Raw genomic sequence first — 19,254 nt, forward strand, 5'->3', positions numbered from 1 at the left:
GTATTTTAAGAATGCAATAATAGGAATGGTTGGCTTACGGCCTTGTGGCGCAATGGTAGCGCGTCTGACTCCAGATCAGAAGGTTACGTGTTCGAATCACGTCGGGGTCAAAAGCGTTCCCTTTTATTTTAAGGATGCCATTTATTTTATAAATGTATCATCAAAGATTATCAGTCTTCAATGGCAATTAATGCAATCCTGGTTTTACAATGAATTATTATTCTGAGACGTTATTGTAATGTACAATATTAAATTTTTTGTACGGTACAGATTCATAAGTATTTTAAGTATGCAATAATAAGAGAGGTTAGCTTACGGCCTTGTGGCGCTATGGTAGCGCGTCTGACTCCAGATCAGAAGGTTACGTGTTCGGAACACGTCGGGGTCAAATGCGTTCTCTTTTATTTGAAGGATGCGATTTATTTTATAAATGTATCATCAAAGATTATCAGTCTTCCATGGCAATTAATGCAATCCTGGTTTTACAATGAATTATTATTCTGAGATGTTACTGTAATGTACAATATTAAATTTTTTGTACGGTACAGATTCATAAGTATTTTAAGAATGCAATAATGAGAGCGGTTGGCTTACGGCCTTGTGGCGCAATGGTAGCGCGTCTGACTCCAGATCAGAAGGTTACGTGTTCGAATCACGTCGGGGTCAAAAGCGTTCCCTTTTATTTGAAGGATGCCATTTATTTTATAAATGTATCATCAAAGATTATAAGTCTTCAATGGCAATTAATGCAATCCTGGTTTTACAATGAATTATTATTCTGAGACGTTATTGTAATGTACAATATTAAATCTTTCGTACGGTACAGAATCATAAGTATTTTAAGAATGCAATAATAAGAGTGGTTGGCTTACGGCATTGTGGCGCAATGGTAGCGCTTCTTACTCCAGATCAGAAGGTTACGTGTTCGAATCACGACGGGGTCAAAAGCGTTCCCTTTTATTTGAAGGATGCCATTTATTTTATAAATGTATCATCAAAGATTATCAGTCTTCAATGGCAATTAATGCAATCCTGGTTTTACAATGAATTATTATTCTGAGACGTTATTGTAATGTACAATATTAAATTTTTTGTACGGTACAGGTTCATAAGTATTTTAAGAATGCAATAATAAGAGTGGTTGGCTTACGGCTTTGTGGCGCAATGCTAGCGCGTCTGACTCCAGATCAGAAGGTTACGTGTTCGAATCACGTCGGGGTCAAAAGCGTTCCCTTTTATTTGAAGGATGCCATTTATTTTTTTTATGAATCATCAAAGATTATAAGTCTTCAATGGCAATTAATGCAATCCTGGTTTTACAATGAATTATTATTCTGAGACGTTATTGTAATGTACAATATTAAATTTTTTGTACGGTACACAGTCATAAGTATTTAAAGAATGCTATAAGAAGAGAGGTTAGCTTACGGCCTTGTGGCGCAATGGTAGCGCGTCTGACTCCATATCAGAAGGTTACGTGTTCGGATCACGTCGGGGTCAACCGCGTTCTCTTTTATTTGAATGATGCCATTTATTTTATAAATGTATCATCAAAGATTATCAGTCTTCCATGGCAATTAATGCAATCCTGGTTTTACAATGAATTATTATTCTGAAATGTTACTGTAATGTACAATATAAAATTTTTTGTACGGTATAGATTCATAAGTATTTTAAGAATGCAATAAAAAGAGTGGTTGGCTTACGGCCTTGTGGGTCAATGGTAGCGCGTCTGACTCCAGATCAGAAGGTTACGTGTTCGAATCACGTCCGGTCAAAAGCGTTCCGTTTTATTTGAAGGATGCCATTTATTTTATAAATGTATCATCAAAGATTATCAGTCTTCAATGGCAATTAATGCAATCCTGGTTTTACAATGAATTATTATTCTGAGATGTTACTCTAATGTACAATATTAAATTTTTTGTACGGTACAGATTAATAAGTATTTTAAGAATGCAACAATGAGAGTGGTTGGCTTACGGCCTTGTGGCGCAATGGTAGCGCGTCTGACTCCATATCAGAAGGTTACGTGTTCGAATCACGTCGGGGTCAAAAGCGTTCCCTTTTATTTGAAGGATGCCATTTATTTTATAAATGTATCATCAAAGATTATCAGTCTTCAATGGCAATTAATGCAATCCTGGTTTTACAATGAATTATTATTCTGAGATGTTACTGTAATGTACAATATTAAATTTTTTGTACGGTACAGATTCATAAGTATTTTAAGAATGCAATAATAAGCGGTTTTGGCTTACGGCATTGTGGCGCAATGGTAGCGCGTCTGACTCCAGATTAGAAGGTTACGTGTTCGAATCACGTCGGGGTCAAAAGCGTTCCCTTTTATTTGAAGGATGCCATTTATTTTATAAATGTATCATCAAAGATTATAAGTCTTCAATAGCAATTAATGCAATCCTGGTTTTACAATGAATTATTATTCTGAGACGTTATTGTAATGTACAATATTAAACTTTTTGTACGGTGCAGATTCATAAGTATTTTAAGAATGCAATAACAAGGGAGGTTAGCTTACGGCCTTGTGGGTCAATGGTAGCGCGTCTGACTCCAGATCAGAAGGTTACTTGTTCGGATCACGTCGGGGTCAAATGCGTTCTATTTTATTAGAAGGATGCCATTTATTTTATAAATGTATCATCAAAGATTATCAGTCTTCCATGGCAATTAATGCAATCCTGGTTTTACAATGAATTATTATTCTGAAATGTTACTGTAATGTACAATATTAAATCTTTCGTACGGTACAGATTCATAAGTATTTTAAGAATGCAATAATACGAGTGGTTGGCTTACGGCCTTGTGGCGCAATGGTAGCGCGTCTGACTCCAGATCAGAAGGTTACGTGTTCGAATCACGTAGGGGTCAAAAGCGTTCCCTTTTATTTGAAGGATGCCATTTATTTTATAAATGTATCATCAAAGTTTATCAGTCTTCCATGGCAATTAATGCAATCCCGGTTTTACAATGAATTATTATTCTGAGATGTAACTGTAATGTACAATATTAAATTTTTTGTACGGTACAGATTCATAAGTATTTTAAGAATGCAATAATAAGAGTGGTTGGCTTACGGCCTTGTGGCGCAATGGTAGCGCGTCTGACTCCAGATCAGAAGGTTACGTGTTCGAATCACGTAGGGGTCAAATGCGTTCTCTTTTATTTGAAGGATGCCATTTATTTTATAAATGTATCATCAAAGATTATCAGTCTGCAATGGCAATTAATGCAATCCTGGTTTTACAATGAATTATTATTCTGAGACGTTATTGTAATGTACAATATAAAATTTTTTGTACGGTACAGATTCATAAGTATTTTAAGAATGCAATAATAAGAGAGGTTAGCTTACGGCCTTGTGGCGCAATGGTAGCGCGTCTGACTCCAGATCAGAAGGTTACGTGTTCGAACCACGTCGGGGTCAAAAGCGTACCCTTTTATTTGAAGGATGCCATTTATTTTATAAATATATCATCAAAGATTATCAGTCTTCAATGGCAATTAATGCAATCCTGGTTTTACAATGAATTATTATTCTGAGATGTTACTGTAATGTACAATATTAAATTTTTTGTACGGTACAGATTCATAAGTATTTTAAGAATGAAATAATGAGAGTGGTTGGCTTACGGCCTTGTGGCGCAATGGTAGCGCGTCTGACTCCAGATCAGAAGGTTACGTCTTCGAATCACGACGGGGTCAAAAGCGTTCCCTTTTATTTGAAGGATGCCATTTATTTTATAAACGTATCATCAAAGATTATCAGTCTTCAATGGCAATTAATGCAATCCTGGTTTTACAATGAATTATTATTCTGAGACGTTATTGTAATGTACAATATTAAATTTTTTGTACGGTACAGATTCATAAGTATTTTAAGAATGCAATAATAAGAGTGGTTGGCTTACGGCCTTGTGGCGCAATGGAAGCGCGTCTGACTCCAGATCACAAGGTTACGTGTTCGAGTCACGTAAGGGTCAAATGCGTTCTCTTTTATTTGAAGGATGCAATTTATTTTATAAATGTATCATCAAAGATTATAAGTCTTCAATGGCAATTAATGCAATCCTGGTTTTTCAATGAATTATTATTCTGAGACGTTATTGTAATGTACAATATTAAATTTTTTGTACGGTACAGATTCATAAGTATTTTAAGAATGCAATAATAGGAATGGTTGGCTTACGGCCTTGTGGCGCAATGGTAGCGCGTCTGACTCCAGATCAGAAGGTTACGTGTTCGAATCACGTCGGGGTCAAAAGCGTTCCCTTTTATTTGAAGGATGCCATTTATTTTATAAATGTATCATCAAAGATTATCAGTCTTCAATGGCAATTAATGCAATCCTGGTTTTACAATGAATTATTATTCTGAGACGTTATTGTAATGTACAATATTAAATTTTTTGTACGGTACAGATTCATAAGTATTTTAAGAATGCAATAATAGGAATGGTTGGCTTACGGCCTTGTGGCGCAATGGTAGCGCGCCTGACTCCAGATCAGAAGGTTACGTGTTCGAATCACGTCGGGGTCAAAAGCGTTCCCTTTTATTTGAAGGATGCCATTTATTTTATAAATGTATCATCAAAGATTATCAGTCTTCAATGGCAATTAATGCAATCCTGGTTTTACAATGAATTATTATTCTGAGACGTTATTGTAATGTACAATATTAAATTTTTTGTACGGTACAGATTCATAAGTATTTTAAGAATGCAACAATGAGAGTGGTTGGCTTACGGCCTTGTGGCGCAATGGTAGCGCGTCTGACTCCATATCAGAAGGTTACGTGTTCGAATCACGTCGGGGTCAAAAGCGTTCCCTTTTATTTGAAGGATGCCATTTATTTTATAAATGTATCATCAAAGATTATCAGTCTTCAATGGCAATTAATGCAATCCTGGTTTTACAATGAATTATTATTCTGAGATGTTACTGTAATGTACAATATTAAATTTTTTGTACGGTACAGATTCATAAGTATTTTAAGAATGCAATAATAAGCGGTTTTGGCTTACGGCATTGTGGCGCAATGGTAGCGCGTCTGACTCCAGATTAGAAGGTTACGTGTTCGAGTCACGTAAGGGTCAAATGCGTTCTCTTTTATTTGAAGGATGCAATTTATTTTATAAATGTATCATCAAAGATTATAAGTCTTCAATGGCAATTAATGCAATCCTGGTTTTACAATGAATTATTATTCTGAGACGTTATTGTAATGTACAATATTAAATTTTTTGTACGGTACAGGTTCATAAGTATTTTAAGAATGCAATAATAAGAGTGGTTGGCTTACGGCTTTGTGGCGCAATGCTAGCGCGTCTGACTCCAGATCAGAAGGTTACGTGTTCGAATCACGTCGGGGTCAAAAGCGTTCCATTTTATTTGAAGGATGCCATTTATTTTTTTTATGAATCATCAAAGATTATAAGTCTTCAATGGCAATTAATGCAATCCTGGTTTTACAATGAATTATTATTCTGAGACGTTATTGTAATGTACAATATTAAATTTTTTGTACGGTACACAGTCATAAGTATTTAAAGAATGCTATAAGAAGAGAGGTTAGCTTACGGCCTTGTGGCGCAATGGTAGCGCGTCTGACTCCATATCAGAAGGTTACGTGTTCGGATCACGTCGGGGTCAAATGCGTTCTATTTTATTTGAATGATGCCATTTATTTTATAAATGTATCATCAAAGATTATCAGTCTTCCATGGCAATTAATGCAATCCTGGTTTTACAATGAATTATTATTCTGAAATGTTACTGTAATGTACAATATTAAATTTTTTGTACGGTATAGATTCATAAGTATTTTAAGAATGCAATAAAAAGAGTGGTTGGCTTACGGCCTTGTGGGTCAATGGTAGCGCGTCTGACTCCAGATCAGAAGGTTACGTGTTCGAATCACGTCCGGTCAAAAGCGTTCCGTTTTATTTGAAGGATGCCATTTATTTTATAAATGTATCATCAAAGATTATCAGTCTTCAATGGCAATTAATGCAATCCTGGTTTTACAATGAATTATTATTCTGAGATGTTACTCTAATGTACAATATTAAATTTTTTGTACGGTACAGATTAATAAGTATTTTAAGAATGCAACAATGAGAGTGGTTGGCTTACGGCCTTGTGGCGCAATGGTAGCGCGTCTGACTCCATATCAGAAGGTTACGTGTTCGAATCACGTCGGGGTCAAAAGCGTTCCTTTTTATTTGAAGGATGCCATTTATTTTATAAATGTATCATCAAAGATTATCAGTCTTCAATGGCAATTAATGCAATCCTGGTTTTACAATGAATTATTATTCTGAGATGTTACTGTAATGTACAATATTAAATTTTTTGTACGGTACAGATTCATAAGTATTTTAAGAATGCAATAATAAGCGGTGTTGGCTTACGGCATTGTGGCGCAATGGTAGCGCGTCTGACTCCAGATTAGAAGGTTACGTGTTCGAATCACGTCGGGGTCAAAAGCGTTCCCTTTTATTTGAAGGATGCCATTTATTTTATAAATGTATCATCAAAGATTATAAGTCTTCAATAGCAATTAATGCAATCCTGGTTTTACAATGAATTATTATTCTGAGACGTTATTGTAATGTACAATATTAAACTTTTTGTACGGTGCAGATTCATAAGTATTTTAAGAATGCAATAACAAGGGAGGTTAGCTTACGGCCTTGTGGGTCAATGGTAGCGCGTCTGACTCCAGATCAGAAGGTTACTTGTTCGGCTCACGTCGGGGTCAAATGCGTTCTATTTTATTAGAAGGATGCCATTTATTTTATAAATGTATCATCAAAGATTATCAGTCTTCCATGGCAATTAATGCAATCCTGGTTTTACAATGAATTATTATTCTGAAATGTTACTGTAATGTACAATATTAAATTTTTTGTACGGTACAGATTCATAAGTATTTTAAGAATGCAATAATAAGAGTGGTTGGCTTACGGCCTTGTGGCGCAATGGTAGCGCGTCTGACTCCAGATCAGAAGGTTACGTGTTCGAATCACGTCGGGGTCAAAAGCGTTCCCTTTTATTTGAAGGATACCATTTATTTTATAAATGTATCATCAAAGATTATAAGTCTTCAATGGCAATTAATGCAATCCTGGTTTTACAATGAATTATTATTCTGAGACGTTATTGTAATGTACAATATTAAATTTTTTGTACGGTACAGATTCATAAGTATTTTAAGAATGCAATAATAAGAGTGGTTGGCTTACGGCCTTGTGGCGCAATGGTAGCGCGTCTGACTCCATATCAGAAGGTTACGTGTTCGAATCACGTCGGGGTCAAAAGCGTTCCCTTTTATTTGAAGGATGCCATTTATTTTATAAATGTATCATCAAAGATTATAAGTCTTCAATGGCAATTAATGCAATCCTGGTTTTACAATGAATTATTATTCTGAGACGTTATTGTAATGTACAATATTAAATTTTTTGTACGGTACACAGTCATAAGTATTTAAAGAATGCTATAAGAAGAGAGGTTAGCTTACGGCCTTGTGGCGCAATGGTAGCGCGTCTGACTCCAGATCAGAAGGTTTCGTGTTCGGATCACGTCGGGGTCAAATGCGTTCTCTTTTATTTGAAGGATGCCATTTATTTTATAAATGTATCATCAAAGATTATCAGTCTTCCATGGCAATTAATGCAATCCTGGTTTTACAATGAATTATTATACTGAAATGTTACTGTAATGTACAATATTAAATTTTTTGTACGGTACAGATTCATATGTATTTTAAGAATGCAATAAAAAGAGTGGTTGGCTTACGGCCTTGTGGGTCAATGGTAGCGCGTCTGACTCCAGATCAGAAGGTTACGTGTTCGAATCACGTCCGGTCAAAAGCGTTCCGTTTTATTTGAAGGATGCCATTTATTTTATAAATGTATCATCAAAGATTATCAGTCTTCAATGGCAATTAATGCAATCCTGGTTTTACAATGAATTATTATTCTGAGATGTTACTCTAATGTACAATATTAAATTTTTTGTACGGTACAGATTAATAAGTATTTTAAGAATGCAACAATGAGAGTGGTTGGCTTACGGCCTTGTGGCGCAATGGTAGCGCGTCTGACTCCAGATCAGAAGGTTACGTGTTCGAATCACGTCGGGGTCAAAAGCGTTCCCTTTTATTTGAAGGATGCCATTTATTTTATAAATGTATCATCAAAGATTATCAGTCTTCAATGGCAATTAATGCAATCCTGGTTTTACAATGAATTATTATTCTGAGATGTTACTGTAATGTACAATATTAAATTTTTTGTACGGTACAGATTCATAAGTATTTTAAGAATGCAATAATAAGCGGTGTTGGCTTACGGCATTGTGGTGCAATGGTAGCGCGTCTGACTCCAGATTAGAAGGTTACGTGTTCGAATCACGTCGGGGTCAAAAGCGTTCCCTTTTATTTGAAGGATGCCATTTATTTTATAAATGTATCATCAAAGATTATAAGTCTTCAATAGCAATTAATGCAATCCTGGTTTTACAATGAATTATTATTCTGAGACGTTATTGTAATGTACAATATTAAACTTTTTGTACGGTGCAGATTCATAAGTATTTTAAGAATGCAATAACAAGGGAGGTTAGCTTACGGCCTTGTGGGTCAATGGTAGCGCGTCTGACTCCAGATCAGAAGGTTACGTGTTCGGATCACGTCGGGGTCAAATGCGTTCAATTTTATTTGAAGGATGCCATTTATTTTATAAATGTATCATCAAAGATTATCAGTCTTCCATGGCAATTAATGCAATCCTGGTTTTACAATGAATTATTATTCTGAGATGTTACTGTAATGTACAATATTAAATTTTTTGTACGGTACAGATTCATAAGTATTTTAAGAATGCAATAATAAGAGTGGTTGGCTTACGGCCTTGTGGCGCAATGGTAGCGCGTCTGACTCCAGATCAGAAGGTTACGTGTTCGAATCACGTCGGGGTCAAAAGCGTTCCCTTTTATTTGAAGGATGCCATTTATTTTATAAATGTATCATCAAAGATTATAAGTCTTCAATGGCAATTAATGCAATCCTGGTTTTACAATGAATTATTATTCTGAGACGTTATTGTAATGTACAATATTAAATTTTTTGTACGGTACAGATTCATAAGTATTTTAAGAATGCAATAATAAGAGTGGTTGGCTTACGGCCTTGTGGCGCAATGGTAGCGCGCCTGACTCCATATCAGAAGGTTACGTGTTCGAATCACGTCGGGGTCAAAAGCGTTCCCTTTTATTTGGAGGATGCCATTTATTTTATAAATGTATCATCAAAGATTATCAGTCTTCAATGGCAATTAATGCAATCCTGGTTTTACAATGAATTATTATTCTGAGACGTTATTGTAATGTACAATATTAAATTTTTTGTACGGTACACAGTCATAAGTATTTAAAGAATGCTATAAGAAGAGAGGTTAGCTTACGGCCTTGTGGCGCAATGGTAGCGCGTCTGACTCCAGATCAGAAGGTTACGTGTTCGGATCACGTCGGGGTCAAATGCGTTCTCTTTTATTTGAAGGATGCCATTTATTTTATAAATGTTTCATCAAAGATTATCAGTCATCCATGGCAATTAATGCAATCCTAATTTTACAATGAATTATTATTCTGAAATGTTACTGTAATGTACAATATTAAATTTTTTGTATGGTACAGATTCATAAGTATTTTAAGAATGCAATAAAAAGAGTGGTTTTGCTTACGGCCTTGTGGGTCAATGGTAGCGCGTCTGACTCCAGATCAGAAGGTTACGTGTTCGAATCACGTCCGGTCAAAAGCGTTCCGTTTTATTTGAAGGATGCCATTTATTTTATAAATGTATCATCAAAGATTATCAGTCTTCAATGGCAATTAATGCAATCCTGGTTTTACAATGAATTATTATTCTGAGATGTTACTCTAATGTACAATATTAAATTTTTTGTACGGTACAGATTCATAAGTATTTTAAGAATGCAATAATAAGCGGTGTTGGCTTACGGCATTGTGGCGCAATGGTAGCGCGTCTGACTCCAGATTAAAAGGCTACGTGTTCGAATCACGTCGGGGTCAATAGCGTTCCCTTTTATTTGAAGGATGCCATTTATTTTATAAATGTATCATCAAAGATTATAAGTCTTCAATAGCAATTAATGCAATCCTGGTTTTACAATGAATTATTATTCTGAGACGTTATTGTAATGTACAATATTAAACTTTTTGTACGGTGCAGATTCATAAGTATTTTAAGAATGCAATAACTAGGGAGGTTAGCTTACGGCCTTGTGGGTCAATGGTAGCGCGTCTGACTCCAGATCAGAAGGTTACGTGTTCGGATCACGTCGGGGTCAAATGCGTTCAATTTTATTTGAAGGATGCCATTTATTTTATAAATGTATCATCAAAGATTATCAGTCTTCCATGGCAATTAATGCAATCCTGGTTTTACAATGAATTATTATTCTGAGATATTACTGTAATGTACAATATTAAATTTTTTGTACGGTACAGATTCATAAGTATTTTAAGAATGCAATAATAAGAGTGGTTGGCTTACGGCCTTGTGGCGCAATGGTAGCGCGTCTGACTCCAGATCAGAAGGTTACGTGTTCGAATCACGTCGGGGTCAAAAGCGTTCCCTTTTATTTGAAGGATGCCATTTATTTTATAAATGTATCATCAAAGATTATAAGTCTTCAATGGCAATTAATGCAATCCTGGTTTTACAATGAATTATTATTCTGAGACGTTATTGTAATGTACAATATTAAATTTTTTGTACGGTACAGATTCATAAGTATTTTAAGAATGCAATAATAAGAGTGGTTGGCTTACGGCCTTGTGGCGCAATGGTAGCGCGTCTGACTCCATATCAGAAGGTTACGTGTTCGAATCACGTCGGGGTCAAAAGCGTTCCCTTTTATTTGAAGGATGCCATTTATTTTATAAATGTATCATCAAAGATTATAAGTCTTCAATGGCAATTAATGACATCCTGGTTTTACAATAAATTATTATTCTGAGACGTTATTGTAATGTGCAATATTAAATTTTTTGTACGGTACACAGTCATAAGTATTTAAAGAATGCTATAAGAAGAGAGGTTAGCTTACGGCCTTGTGGCGCAATGGTAGCGCGTCTGACTCCAGATGAGAAGGTTTCGTGTTCGGATCACGTCGGGGTCAAATGCGTTCTCTTTTATTTGAAGGATGCCATTTATTTTATAAATGTATCATCAAAGATTATAAGTCTTCAATGGCAATTAATGCAATCCTGGTTTTACAATGAATTATTATTCTGAGACGTTATTGTAATGTACAATATTAAATTTTTTGTACGGTACACAGTCATAAGTATTTAAAGAATGCTATAAGAAGAGAGGTTAGCTTACGGCCTTGTGGCGCAATGGTAGCGCGTCTGACTCCAGATCAGAAGGTTACGTGTTCGGATCACGTCGGGGTCAAATGCGTTCTCTTTTATTTGAAGGATGCCATTTATTTTATAAATGTTTCATCAAAGATTATCAGTCTTCCATGGCAATTAATGCAATCCTGGTTTTACAATGAATTATTATTCTGAAATGTTACTGTAATGTACAATATTAAATTTTTTGTACGGTACAGATTCATAAGTATTTTAAGAATGCAATAAAAAGAGTGGTTGGCTTACGGCCTTGTGGGTCAATGGTAGCGCGTCTGACTCCAGATCAGAAGGTTACGTGTTCGAATCACGTCCGGTCAAAAGCGTTCCGTTTTATTTGAAGGATGCCATTTATTTTATAAATGTATCATCAAAGATTATCAGTCTTCAATGGCAATTAATGCAATCCTGGTTTTACAATGAATTATTATTCTGAGATGTTACTCTAATGTACAATATTAAATTTTTTGTACGGTACAGATTCATAAGTATTTTAAGAATGCAATAATAAGCGGTGTTGGCTTACGGCATTGTGGCGCAATGGTAGCGCGTCTGACTCCAGATTAGAAGGCTACGTGTTCGAATCACGTCGGGGTCAATAGCGTTCCCTTTTATTTGAAGGATGCCATTTATTTTATAAATGTATCATCAAAGATTATAAGTCTTCAATGGCAATTAATGCAATCCTGGTTTTACAATGAATTATTATTCTGAGACGTTATTGTAATGTACAATATTAAATTTTTTGTACGGTACAGATTCATAAGTATTTTAAGAATGCAATAATTAGAGTGGTTGGCTTACGGCCTTGTGGCGCAATGGTAGCGCGTCTGACTCCATATCAGAAGGTTACGTGTTCGAATCACGTCGGGGTCAAAAGCGTTCCCTTTTATTTGAAGGATGCCATTTATTTTATAAATGTATCATCAAAGATTATAAGTCTTCAATGGCAATTAATGACATCCTGGTTTTACAATAAATTATTATTCTGAGACGTTATTGTAATGTGCAATATTAAATTTTTTGTACGGTACACAGTCATAAGTATTTAAAGAATGCTATAAGAAGAGAGGTTAGCTTACGGCCTTGTGGCGCAATGGTAGCGCGTCTGACTCCAGATGAGAAGGTTTCGTGTTCGGATCACGTCGGGGTCAAATGCGTTCTCTTTTATTTGAAGGATGCCATTTATTTTATAAATGTATCATCAAAGATTATAATCTTCAATGGCAATTAATGCAATCCTGGTTTTACAATGAATTATTATTCTGAGACGTTATTGTAATGTACAATATTAAATTTTTTGTACGGTACACAGTCATAAGTATTTAAAGAATGCTATAAGAAGAGATGTTAGCTTACGGCCTTGTGGCGCAATGGTAGCGCGTCTGACTCTAGATCAGAAAATTACGTGTTCGAATCACGTCGGGGTCAAATGCGTTCTCTTTTATTTGAAGGATGCCATTTATTTTATAAATGTTTCATCAAAGATTATCAGTCTTCCATGGCAATTAATGCAATCCTGGTTTTACAATGAATTATTATTCTGAAATGTTACTGTAATGTACAATATTAAATTTTTTGTACGGTACAGATTCATAAGTATTTTAAGAATGCAATAAAAAGCGTGGTTGGCTTACGGCCTTGTGGGTCAATGGTAGCGCGTCTGACTCCAGATCAGAAAGTTACGTGTTCGAATCAAGTCCGGTCAAAAGCGTTCCGTTTTATTTGAAGGATGCCATTTATTTTATAAATGTATCATCAAAGATTATCAGTCTTCAATGGCAATTAATGCAATCCTGGTTTTACAATGAATTATTATTCTGAGATGTTACTCTAATGTACAATATTAAATTTTTTGTACGGTACAGATTCATAAGTATTTTAAGAATGCAATAATAAGCGGTGTTGGCATACGGCATTGTGGCGCAATGATAGCGCGTCTGACTCCAGATTAGAAGGTTACGTGTTCGAATCACGTCGGGGTCAATAGCGTTCCCTTTTATTTGAAGGATGCCATTTATTTTATAAATGTATCATCAAAGATTATAAGTCTTCAATAGCAATTAATGCAATCCTGGTTTTACAATGAATTATTATTCTGAGACGTTATTGTAATGTACAATATTAAACTTTTTGTACGGTGCAGATTCATAAGTATTTTAAGAATGCAATAACAAGGGAGGTTAGCTTACGGCCTTGTGGGTCAATGGTAGCGCGTCTGACTCCAGATCAGAAGGTTACAGGTTCGGATCACGTCGGGGTCAAATGCGTTCAATTTTATTTGAAGGATGCCATTTATTTTATAAATGTATCATCAAAGATTATCAGTCTTCCATGGCAATTAATGCAATCCTGGTTTTACAATGAATTATTATTCTGAGATATTACTGTAATGTACAATATTAAATTTTTTGTACGGTACAGATTCATAAGTATTTTAAGAATGCAATAATAAGAGTGGTTGGCTTACGGCCTTGTGGCGCAATGGTAGCGCGTCTGACTCCAGATCAAAAGGTTACGTGTTCGAATCACGTCGGGGTCAAAAGCGTTCCCTTTTATTTGAAGGATGCCATTTATTTTATAAATGTATCATCAAAGATTATAAGTCTTCAATGGCAATTAATGCAATCCTGGTTTTACAATGAATTATTATTCTGAGACGTTATTGTAATGTACAATATTAAATTTTTTGTACGGTACACAGTCATAAGTATTTAAAGAATGCTATAAGAAGAGAGGTTAGCTTACGGCCTTGTGGCGCAATGGTAGCGCGCCTGACTCCAGATCAGAAGGTAACGTGTTCGGATCACGTCGGGGTCAAATGCGTTCTCTTTTATTTGAAGGATGCCATTTATTTTATAAATGTTTCATCAAAGATTATCAGTCTTCCATGGCAATTAATGCAATCCTGGTTTTACAATGAATTATTATTCTGAAATGTTACTGTAATGTACAATATTAAATTTTTTGTACGGTACAGATTCATAAGTATTTTAAGAATGCAATAAAAAGAGTGGTTGGCTTACGGCCTTGTGGGTCAATGGTAGCGCGTCTGACTCCAGATCAGAAGGTTACGTGTTCGAATCACGTCCGGTCAAAAGCGTTCCGTTTTATTTGAAGGATGCCATTTATTTTATAAATGTATCATCAAAGATTATCAGTCTTCCATGGCAATTAATGCAATCCTGGTTTTACAATGAATTATTATTCTGAGATGTTACTCTAATGTACAATATTAAATTTTTTGTACGGTACAGATTAATAAGTATTTTAAGAATGCAACAATGAGAGTGGTTGGCTTACGGCCTTGTGGCGCAATGGTAGCGCGTCTGACTCCAGATCAGAAGGTTACGTGTTCGAATCACGTCGGGGTCAAAAGCGTTCCCTTTTATTTGAAGGATGCCATTTATTTTATAAATGTATCATCAAAGATTATCAGTCTTCAATGGCAATTAATGCAATCCTGGTTTTACAATGAATTATTATTCTGAGATGTTACTGTAATGTACAATATTAAATTTTTTGTACGGTACAGATTCATAAGTATTTTAAGAATGCAATAATAAGCGGTGTTGGCTTACGGCATTGTGGTGCAATGGTAGCGCGTCTGACTCCAGATTAGAAGGTTACGTGTTCGAATCACGTCGGGGTCAAAAGCGTTCCCTTTTATTTGAAGGATGCCATTTATTTTATAAATGTATCATCAAAGATTATAAGTCTTCAATAGCAATTAATGCAATCCTGGTTTTACAATGAATTATTATTCTGAGACGTTATTGTAATGTACAATATTAAACTTTTTGTACGGTGCAGATTCATAAGTATTTTAAGAATGCAATAACAAGGGAGGTTAGCTTACGGCCTTGTGGGTCAATGGTAGCGCGTCTGACTCCAGATCAGAAGGTTACGTGTTCGGATCACGTCGGGGTCAAATGCGTTCAATTTTATTTGAAGGATGCCATTTATTTTATAAATGTATCATCAAAGATTATCAGTCTTCCATGGCAATTAATGCAATCCTGGTTTTACAATGAATTATTATTCTGAGATGTTACTGTAATGTACAATATTAAATTTTTTGTACGGTACAGATTCATAAGTATTTTAAGAATGCAATAATAAGAGTGGTTGGCTTACGGCCTTGTGGCGCAATGGTAGCGCGTCTGACTCCAGATCAGAAGGTTACGTGTTCGAATCACGTCGGGGTCAAAAGCGTTCCCTTTTATTTGAAGGATGCCATTTATTTTATAAATGTATCATCAAAGATTATAAGTCTTCAATGGCAATTAATGCAATCCTGGTTTTACAATGAATTATTATTCTGAGACGTTATTGTAATGTACAATATTAAATTTTTTGTACGGTACAGATTCATAAGTATTTTAAGAATGCAATAATAAGAGTGGTTGGCTTACGGCCTTGTGGCGCAATGGTAGCGCGTCTGACTCCATATCAGAAGGTTACGTGTTCGAATCACGTCGGGGTCAAAAGCGTTCCCTTTTATTTGGAGGATGCCATTTATTTTATAAATGTATCATCAAAGATTATAAGTCTTCAATGGCAATTAATGCAATCCTGGTTTTACAATGAATTATTATTCTGAGACGTTATTGTAATGTACAATATTAAATTTTTTGTACGGTACACAGTCATAAGTATTTAAAGAATGCTATAAGAAGAGAGGTTAGCTTACGGCCTTGTGGCGCAATGGTAGCGCGTCTGACTCCAGATCAGAAGGTTACGTGTTCGGATCACGTCGGGGTCAAATGCGTTCTCTTTTATTTGAAGGATGCCATTTATTTTATAAATGTTTCATCAAAGATTATCAGTCTTCCATGGCAATTAATGCAATCCTGGTTTTACAATGAATTATTATTCTGAAATGTTACTGTAATGTACAATATTAAATTTTTTGTACGGTACAGATTCATAAGTATTTTAAGAATGCAATAAAAAGAGTGGTTTTGCTTACGGCCTTGTGGGTCAATGGTAGCGCGTCTGACTCCAGATCAGAAGGTTACGTGTTCGAATCACGTCCGGTCAAAAGCGTTCCGTTTTATTTGAAGGATGCCATTTATTTTATAAATGTATCATCAAAGATTATCAGTCTTCAATGGCAATTAATGCAATCCTGGTTTTACAATGAATTATTATTCTGAGATGTTACTCTAATGTACAATATTAAATTTTTTGTACGGTACAGATTCATAAGTATTTTAAGAATGCAATAATAAGCGGTGTTGGCTTACGGCATTGTGGCGCAATGGTAGCGCGTCTGACTCCAGATTAGAAGGCTACGTGTTCGAATCACGTCGGGGTCAATAGCGTTCCCTTTTATTTGAAGGATGCCATTTATTTTATAAATGTATCATCAAAGATTATAAGTCTTCAATAGCAATTAATGCAATCCTGGTTTTACAATGAATTATTATTCTGAGACGTTATTGTAATGTACAATATTAAACTTTTTGTACGGTGCAGATTCATAAGTATTTTAAGAATGCAATAACTAGGGAGGTTAGCTTACGGCCTTGTGGGTCAATGGTAGCGCGTCTGACTCCAGATCAGAAGGTTACGTGTTCGGATCACGTCGGGGTCAAATGCGTTCAATTTTATTTGAAGGATGCCATTTATTTTATAAATGTATCATCAAAGATTATCAGTCTTCCATGGCAATTAATGCAATCCTGGTTTTACAATGAATTATTATTCTGAGATATTACTGTAATGTACAATATTAAATTTTTTGTACGGTACAGATTCATAAGTATTTTAAGAATGCAATAATAAGAGTGGTTGGCTTACGGCCTTGTGGCGCAATGGTAGCGCGTCTGACTCCAGATCAGAAGGTTACGTGTTCGAATCACGTCGGGGTCAAAAGCGTTCCCTTTTATTTGAAGGATGCCATTTATTTTATAAATGTATCATCAAAGATTATAAGTCTTCAATGGCAATTAATGCAATCCTGGTTTTACAATGAATTATTATTCTGAGACGTTATTGTAATGTACAATATTAAATTTTTTGTACGGTACAGATTCATAAGTATTTTAAGAATGCAATAATAAGAGTGGTTGGCTTACGGCCTTGTGGCGCAATGGTAGCGCGTCTGACTCCATATCAGAAGGTTACGTGTTCGAATCACGTCGGGGTCAAAAGCGTTCCCTTTTATTTGAAGGATGCCATTTATTTTATAAATGTATCATCAAAGATTATAAGTCTTCAATGGCAATTAATGACATCCTGGTTTTACAATAAATTATTATTCTGAGACGTTATTGTAATGTGCAATATTAAATTTTTTGTACGGTACACAGTCATAAGTATTTAAAGAATGCTATAAGAAGAGAGGTTAGCTTACGGCCTTGTGGCGCAATGGTAGCGCGTCTGACTCCAGATGAGAAGGTTTCGTGTTCGGATCACGTCGGGGTCAAATGCGTTCTCTTTTATTTGAAGGATGCCATTTATTTTATAAATGTATCATCAAAGATTATAAGTCTTCAATGGCAATTAATGCAATCCTGGTTTTACAATGAATTATTATTCTGAGACGTTATTGTAATGTACAATATTAAATTTTTTGTACGGTACACAGTCATAAGTATTTAAAGAATGCTATAAGAAGAGAGGTTAGCTTACGGCCTTGTGGCGCAATGGTAGCGCGTCTGACTCCAGATCAGAAGGTTACGTGTTCGGATCACGTCGGGGTCAAATGCGTTCTCTTTTATTTGAAGGATGCCATTTATTTTATAAATGTTTCATCAAAGATTATCAGTCTTCCATGGCAATTAATGCAATCCTGGTTTTACAATGAATTATTATTCTGAAATGTTACTGTAATGTACAATATTAAATTTTTTGTACGGTACAGATTCATAAGTATTTTAAGAATGCAATAAAAAGAGTGGTTGGCTTACGGCCTTGTGGGTCAATGGTAGCGCGTCTGACTCCAGATCAGAAGGTTACGTGTTCGAATCACGTCCGGTCAAAAGCGTTCCGTTTTATTTGAAGGATGCCATTTATTTTATAAATGTATCATCAAAGATTATCAGTCTTCAATGGCAATTAATGCAATCCTGGTTTTACAATGAATTATTATTCTGAGATGTTACTCTAATGTACAATATTAAATTTTTTGTACGGTACAGATTCATAAGTATTTTAAGAATGCAATAATAAGCGGTGTTGGCTTACGGCATTGTGGCGCAATGGTAGCGCGTCTGACTCCAGATTAGAAGGCTACGTGTTCGAATCACGTCGGGGTCAATAGCGTTCCCTTTTATTTGAAGGATGCCATTTATTTTATAAATGTATCATCAAAGATTATAAGTCTTCAATGGCAATTAATGCAATCCTGGTTTTACAATGAATTATTATTCTGAGAGGTTATTGTAATGTACAATATTAAATTTTTTGTACGGTACAGATTCATAAGTATTTTAAGAATGCAATAATAAGAGTGGTTGGCTTACGGCCTTGTGGCGCAATGGTAGCGCGTCTGACTCCATATCAGAAGGTTACGTGTTCGAATCACGTCGGGGTCAAAAGCGTTCCCTTTTATTTGAAGGATGCCATTTATTTTATAAATGTATCATCAAAGATTATAAGTCTTCAATGGCAATTAATGACATCCTGGTTTTACAATAAATTATTATTCTGAGACGTTATTGTAATGTGCAATATTAAATTTTTTGTACGGTACACAGTCATAAGTATTTAAAGAATGCTATAAGAAGAGAGGTTAGCTTACGGCCTTGTGGCGCAATGGTAGCGCGTCTGACTCCAGATGAGA

General features: G+C 35.3%; 45 non-coding genes across 45 annotated transcripts; all 45 read left to right on the forward strand.

Moving 5' to 3' along the window:
- The first annotated feature begins 38 nt into the window (after positions 1 to 38).
- Positions 39 to 110, forward strand: Trnaw-cca (transfer RNA tryptophan (anticodon CCA)). The gene has a single exon. It is a non-coding gene; the product is annotated as a tRNA-Trp (tRNA).
- A 484-nt stretch (positions 111 to 594) lies between these two features.
- On the forward strand, positions 595 to 666 carry Trnaw-cca (transfer RNA tryptophan (anticodon CCA)). The gene has a single exon. It is a non-coding gene; the product is annotated as a tRNA-Trp (tRNA).
- Positions 667 to 1,150: 484 nt separating this feature from the next.
- On the forward strand, positions 1,151 to 1,222 carry Trnaw-cca (transfer RNA tryptophan (anticodon CCA)). The gene has a single exon. It is a non-coding gene; the product is annotated as a tRNA-Trp (tRNA).
- A 206-nt stretch (positions 1,223 to 1,428) lies between these two features.
- On the forward strand, positions 1,429 to 1,500 carry Trnaw-cca (transfer RNA tryptophan (anticodon CCA)). Its single transcript has one exon. It is a non-coding gene; the product is annotated as a tRNA-Trp (tRNA).
- Positions 1,501 to 1,983: 483 nt separating this feature from the next.
- On the forward strand, positions 1,984 to 2,055 carry Trnaw-cca (transfer RNA tryptophan (anticodon CCA)). The gene has a single exon. It is a non-coding gene; the product is annotated as a tRNA-Trp (tRNA).
- Positions 2,056 to 2,261: 206 nt separating this feature from the next.
- Positions 2,262 to 2,333, forward strand: Trnaw-cca (transfer RNA tryptophan (anticodon CCA)). Its single transcript has one exon. It is a non-coding gene; the product is annotated as a tRNA-Trp (tRNA).
- A 484-nt stretch (positions 2,334 to 2,817) lies between these two features.
- On the forward strand, positions 2,818 to 2,889 carry Trnaw-cca (transfer RNA tryptophan (anticodon CCA)). Its single transcript has one exon. It is a non-coding gene; the product is annotated as a tRNA-Trp (tRNA).
- A 206-nt stretch (positions 2,890 to 3,095) lies between these two features.
- Trnaw-cca (transfer RNA tryptophan (anticodon CCA)) lies at positions 3,096 to 3,167 on the forward strand. Its single transcript has one exon. It is a non-coding gene; the product is annotated as a tRNA-Trp (tRNA).
- Positions 3,168 to 3,373: 206 nt separating this feature from the next.
- Trnaw-cca (transfer RNA tryptophan (anticodon CCA)) lies at positions 3,374 to 3,445 on the forward strand. The gene has a single exon. It is a non-coding gene; the product is annotated as a tRNA-Trp (tRNA).
- A 206-nt stretch (positions 3,446 to 3,651) lies between these two features.
- On the forward strand, positions 3,652 to 3,723 carry Trnaw-cca (transfer RNA tryptophan (anticodon CCA)). The gene has a single exon. It is a non-coding gene; the product is annotated as a tRNA-Trp (tRNA).
- Positions 3,724 to 3,929: 206 nt separating this feature from the next.
- Trnaw-cca (transfer RNA tryptophan (anticodon CCA)) lies at positions 3,930 to 4,001 on the forward strand. Its single transcript has one exon. It is a non-coding gene; the product is annotated as a tRNA-Trp (tRNA).
- A 206-nt stretch (positions 4,002 to 4,207) lies between these two features.
- Positions 4,208 to 4,279, forward strand: Trnaw-cca (transfer RNA tryptophan (anticodon CCA)). Its single transcript has one exon. It is a non-coding gene; the product is annotated as a tRNA-Trp (tRNA).
- Positions 4,280 to 4,485: 206 nt separating this feature from the next.
- Positions 4,486 to 4,557, forward strand: Trnaw-cca (transfer RNA tryptophan (anticodon CCA)). Its single transcript has one exon. It is a non-coding gene; the product is annotated as a tRNA-Trp (tRNA).
- A 206-nt stretch (positions 4,558 to 4,763) lies between these two features.
- Positions 4,764 to 4,835, forward strand: Trnaw-cca (transfer RNA tryptophan (anticodon CCA)). Its single transcript has one exon. It is a non-coding gene; the product is annotated as a tRNA-Trp (tRNA).
- Positions 4,836 to 5,041: 206 nt separating this feature from the next.
- Trnaw-cca (transfer RNA tryptophan (anticodon CCA)) lies at positions 5,042 to 5,113 on the forward strand. The gene has a single exon. It is a non-coding gene; the product is annotated as a tRNA-Trp (tRNA).
- Positions 5,114 to 5,319: 206 nt separating this feature from the next.
- Trnaw-cca (transfer RNA tryptophan (anticodon CCA)) lies at positions 5,320 to 5,391 on the forward strand. Its single transcript has one exon. It is a non-coding gene; the product is annotated as a tRNA-Trp (tRNA).
- Positions 5,392 to 5,597: 206 nt separating this feature from the next.
- Trnaw-cca (transfer RNA tryptophan (anticodon CCA)) lies at positions 5,598 to 5,669 on the forward strand. Its single transcript has one exon. It is a non-coding gene; the product is annotated as a tRNA-Trp (tRNA).
- A 483-nt stretch (positions 5,670 to 6,152) lies between these two features.
- Trnaw-cca (transfer RNA tryptophan (anticodon CCA)) lies at positions 6,153 to 6,224 on the forward strand. The gene has a single exon. It is a non-coding gene; the product is annotated as a tRNA-Trp (tRNA).
- A 206-nt stretch (positions 6,225 to 6,430) lies between these two features.
- Trnaw-cca (transfer RNA tryptophan (anticodon CCA)) lies at positions 6,431 to 6,502 on the forward strand. The gene has a single exon. It is a non-coding gene; the product is annotated as a tRNA-Trp (tRNA).
- Positions 6,503 to 6,986: 484 nt separating this feature from the next.
- Positions 6,987 to 7,058, forward strand: Trnaw-cca (transfer RNA tryptophan (anticodon CCA)). Its single transcript has one exon. It is a non-coding gene; the product is annotated as a tRNA-Trp (tRNA).
- Positions 7,059 to 7,264: 206 nt separating this feature from the next.
- On the forward strand, positions 7,265 to 7,336 carry Trnaw-cca (transfer RNA tryptophan (anticodon CCA)). The gene has a single exon. It is a non-coding gene; the product is annotated as a tRNA-Trp (tRNA).
- Positions 7,337 to 7,542: 206 nt separating this feature from the next.
- Trnaw-cca (transfer RNA tryptophan (anticodon CCA)) lies at positions 7,543 to 7,614 on the forward strand. Its single transcript has one exon. It is a non-coding gene; the product is annotated as a tRNA-Trp (tRNA).
- A 483-nt stretch (positions 7,615 to 8,097) lies between these two features.
- Positions 8,098 to 8,169, forward strand: Trnaw-cca (transfer RNA tryptophan (anticodon CCA)). The gene has a single exon. It is a non-coding gene; the product is annotated as a tRNA-Trp (tRNA).
- A 206-nt stretch (positions 8,170 to 8,375) lies between these two features.
- Positions 8,376 to 8,447, forward strand: Trnaw-cca (transfer RNA tryptophan (anticodon CCA)). Its single transcript has one exon. It is a non-coding gene; the product is annotated as a tRNA-Trp (tRNA).
- Positions 8,448 to 8,931: 484 nt separating this feature from the next.
- Positions 8,932 to 9,003, forward strand: Trnaw-cca (transfer RNA tryptophan (anticodon CCA)). Its single transcript has one exon. It is a non-coding gene; the product is annotated as a tRNA-Trp (tRNA).
- A 206-nt stretch (positions 9,004 to 9,209) lies between these two features.
- Trnaw-cca (transfer RNA tryptophan (anticodon CCA)) lies at positions 9,210 to 9,281 on the forward strand. The gene has a single exon. It is a non-coding gene; the product is annotated as a tRNA-Trp (tRNA).
- A 206-nt stretch (positions 9,282 to 9,487) lies between these two features.
- On the forward strand, positions 9,488 to 9,559 carry Trnaw-cca (transfer RNA tryptophan (anticodon CCA)). The gene has a single exon. It is a non-coding gene; the product is annotated as a tRNA-Trp (tRNA).
- Positions 9,560 to 10,599: 1,040 nt separating this feature from the next.
- Positions 10,600 to 10,671, forward strand: Trnaw-cca (transfer RNA tryptophan (anticodon CCA)). The gene has a single exon. It is a non-coding gene; the product is annotated as a tRNA-Trp (tRNA).
- Positions 10,672 to 10,877: 206 nt separating this feature from the next.
- On the forward strand, positions 10,878 to 10,949 carry Trnaw-cca (transfer RNA tryptophan (anticodon CCA)). The gene has a single exon. It is a non-coding gene; the product is annotated as a tRNA-Trp (tRNA).
- Positions 10,950 to 11,433: 484 nt separating this feature from the next.
- Trnaw-cca (transfer RNA tryptophan (anticodon CCA)) lies at positions 11,434 to 11,505 on the forward strand. Its single transcript has one exon. It is a non-coding gene; the product is annotated as a tRNA-Trp (tRNA).
- A 483-nt stretch (positions 11,506 to 11,988) lies between these two features.
- Positions 11,989 to 12,060, forward strand: Trnaw-cca (transfer RNA tryptophan (anticodon CCA)). The gene has a single exon. It is a non-coding gene; the product is annotated as a tRNA-Trp (tRNA).
- Positions 12,061 to 12,266: 206 nt separating this feature from the next.
- Positions 12,267 to 12,338, forward strand: Trnaw-cca (transfer RNA tryptophan (anticodon CCA)). The gene has a single exon. It is a non-coding gene; the product is annotated as a tRNA-Trp (tRNA).
- A 1,594-nt stretch (positions 12,339 to 13,932) lies between these two features.
- Trnaw-cca (transfer RNA tryptophan (anticodon CCA)) lies at positions 13,933 to 14,004 on the forward strand. Its single transcript has one exon. It is a non-coding gene; the product is annotated as a tRNA-Trp (tRNA).
- Positions 14,005 to 14,210: 206 nt separating this feature from the next.
- On the forward strand, positions 14,211 to 14,282 carry Trnaw-cca (transfer RNA tryptophan (anticodon CCA)). The gene has a single exon. It is a non-coding gene; the product is annotated as a tRNA-Trp (tRNA).
- A 483-nt stretch (positions 14,283 to 14,765) lies between these two features.
- On the forward strand, positions 14,766 to 14,837 carry Trnaw-cca (transfer RNA tryptophan (anticodon CCA)). The gene has a single exon. It is a non-coding gene; the product is annotated as a tRNA-Trp (tRNA).
- Positions 14,838 to 15,043: 206 nt separating this feature from the next.
- On the forward strand, positions 15,044 to 15,115 carry Trnaw-cca (transfer RNA tryptophan (anticodon CCA)). The gene has a single exon. It is a non-coding gene; the product is annotated as a tRNA-Trp (tRNA).
- Positions 15,116 to 15,599: 484 nt separating this feature from the next.
- On the forward strand, positions 15,600 to 15,671 carry Trnaw-cca (transfer RNA tryptophan (anticodon CCA)). The gene has a single exon. It is a non-coding gene; the product is annotated as a tRNA-Trp (tRNA).
- Positions 15,672 to 15,877: 206 nt separating this feature from the next.
- Trnaw-cca (transfer RNA tryptophan (anticodon CCA)) lies at positions 15,878 to 15,949 on the forward strand. Its single transcript has one exon. It is a non-coding gene; the product is annotated as a tRNA-Trp (tRNA).
- Positions 15,950 to 16,155: 206 nt separating this feature from the next.
- Trnaw-cca (transfer RNA tryptophan (anticodon CCA)) lies at positions 16,156 to 16,227 on the forward strand. Its single transcript has one exon. It is a non-coding gene; the product is annotated as a tRNA-Trp (tRNA).
- Positions 16,228 to 16,711: 484 nt separating this feature from the next.
- On the forward strand, positions 16,712 to 16,783 carry Trnaw-cca (transfer RNA tryptophan (anticodon CCA)). Its single transcript has one exon. It is a non-coding gene; the product is annotated as a tRNA-Trp (tRNA).
- A 484-nt stretch (positions 16,784 to 17,267) lies between these two features.
- Trnaw-cca (transfer RNA tryptophan (anticodon CCA)) lies at positions 17,268 to 17,339 on the forward strand. The gene has a single exon. It is a non-coding gene; the product is annotated as a tRNA-Trp (tRNA).
- Positions 17,340 to 17,545: 206 nt separating this feature from the next.
- Trnaw-cca (transfer RNA tryptophan (anticodon CCA)) lies at positions 17,546 to 17,617 on the forward strand. Its single transcript has one exon. It is a non-coding gene; the product is annotated as a tRNA-Trp (tRNA).
- Positions 17,618 to 18,101: 484 nt separating this feature from the next.
- Trnaw-cca (transfer RNA tryptophan (anticodon CCA)) lies at positions 18,102 to 18,173 on the forward strand. Its single transcript has one exon. It is a non-coding gene; the product is annotated as a tRNA-Trp (tRNA).
- Positions 18,174 to 18,656: 483 nt separating this feature from the next.
- Trnaw-cca (transfer RNA tryptophan (anticodon CCA)) lies at positions 18,657 to 18,728 on the forward strand. Its single transcript has one exon. It is a non-coding gene; the product is annotated as a tRNA-Trp (tRNA).
- Positions 18,729 to 18,934: 206 nt separating this feature from the next.
- Trnaw-cca (transfer RNA tryptophan (anticodon CCA)) lies at positions 18,935 to 19,006 on the forward strand. Its single transcript has one exon. It is a non-coding gene; the product is annotated as a tRNA-Trp (tRNA).
- The last annotated feature ends 248 nt before the right edge of the window (positions 19,007 to 19,254 follow it).

This window comes from Euprymna scolopes, chromosome 6 (assembly GCF_053919585.1).
Source record: "Euprymna scolopes isolate OS-2025 chromosome 6, ASM5391958v1, whole genome shotgun sequence".
NCBI lineage: Eukaryota > Metazoa > Mollusca > Cephalopoda > Sepiida > Sepiolidae > Euprymna > Euprymna scolopes.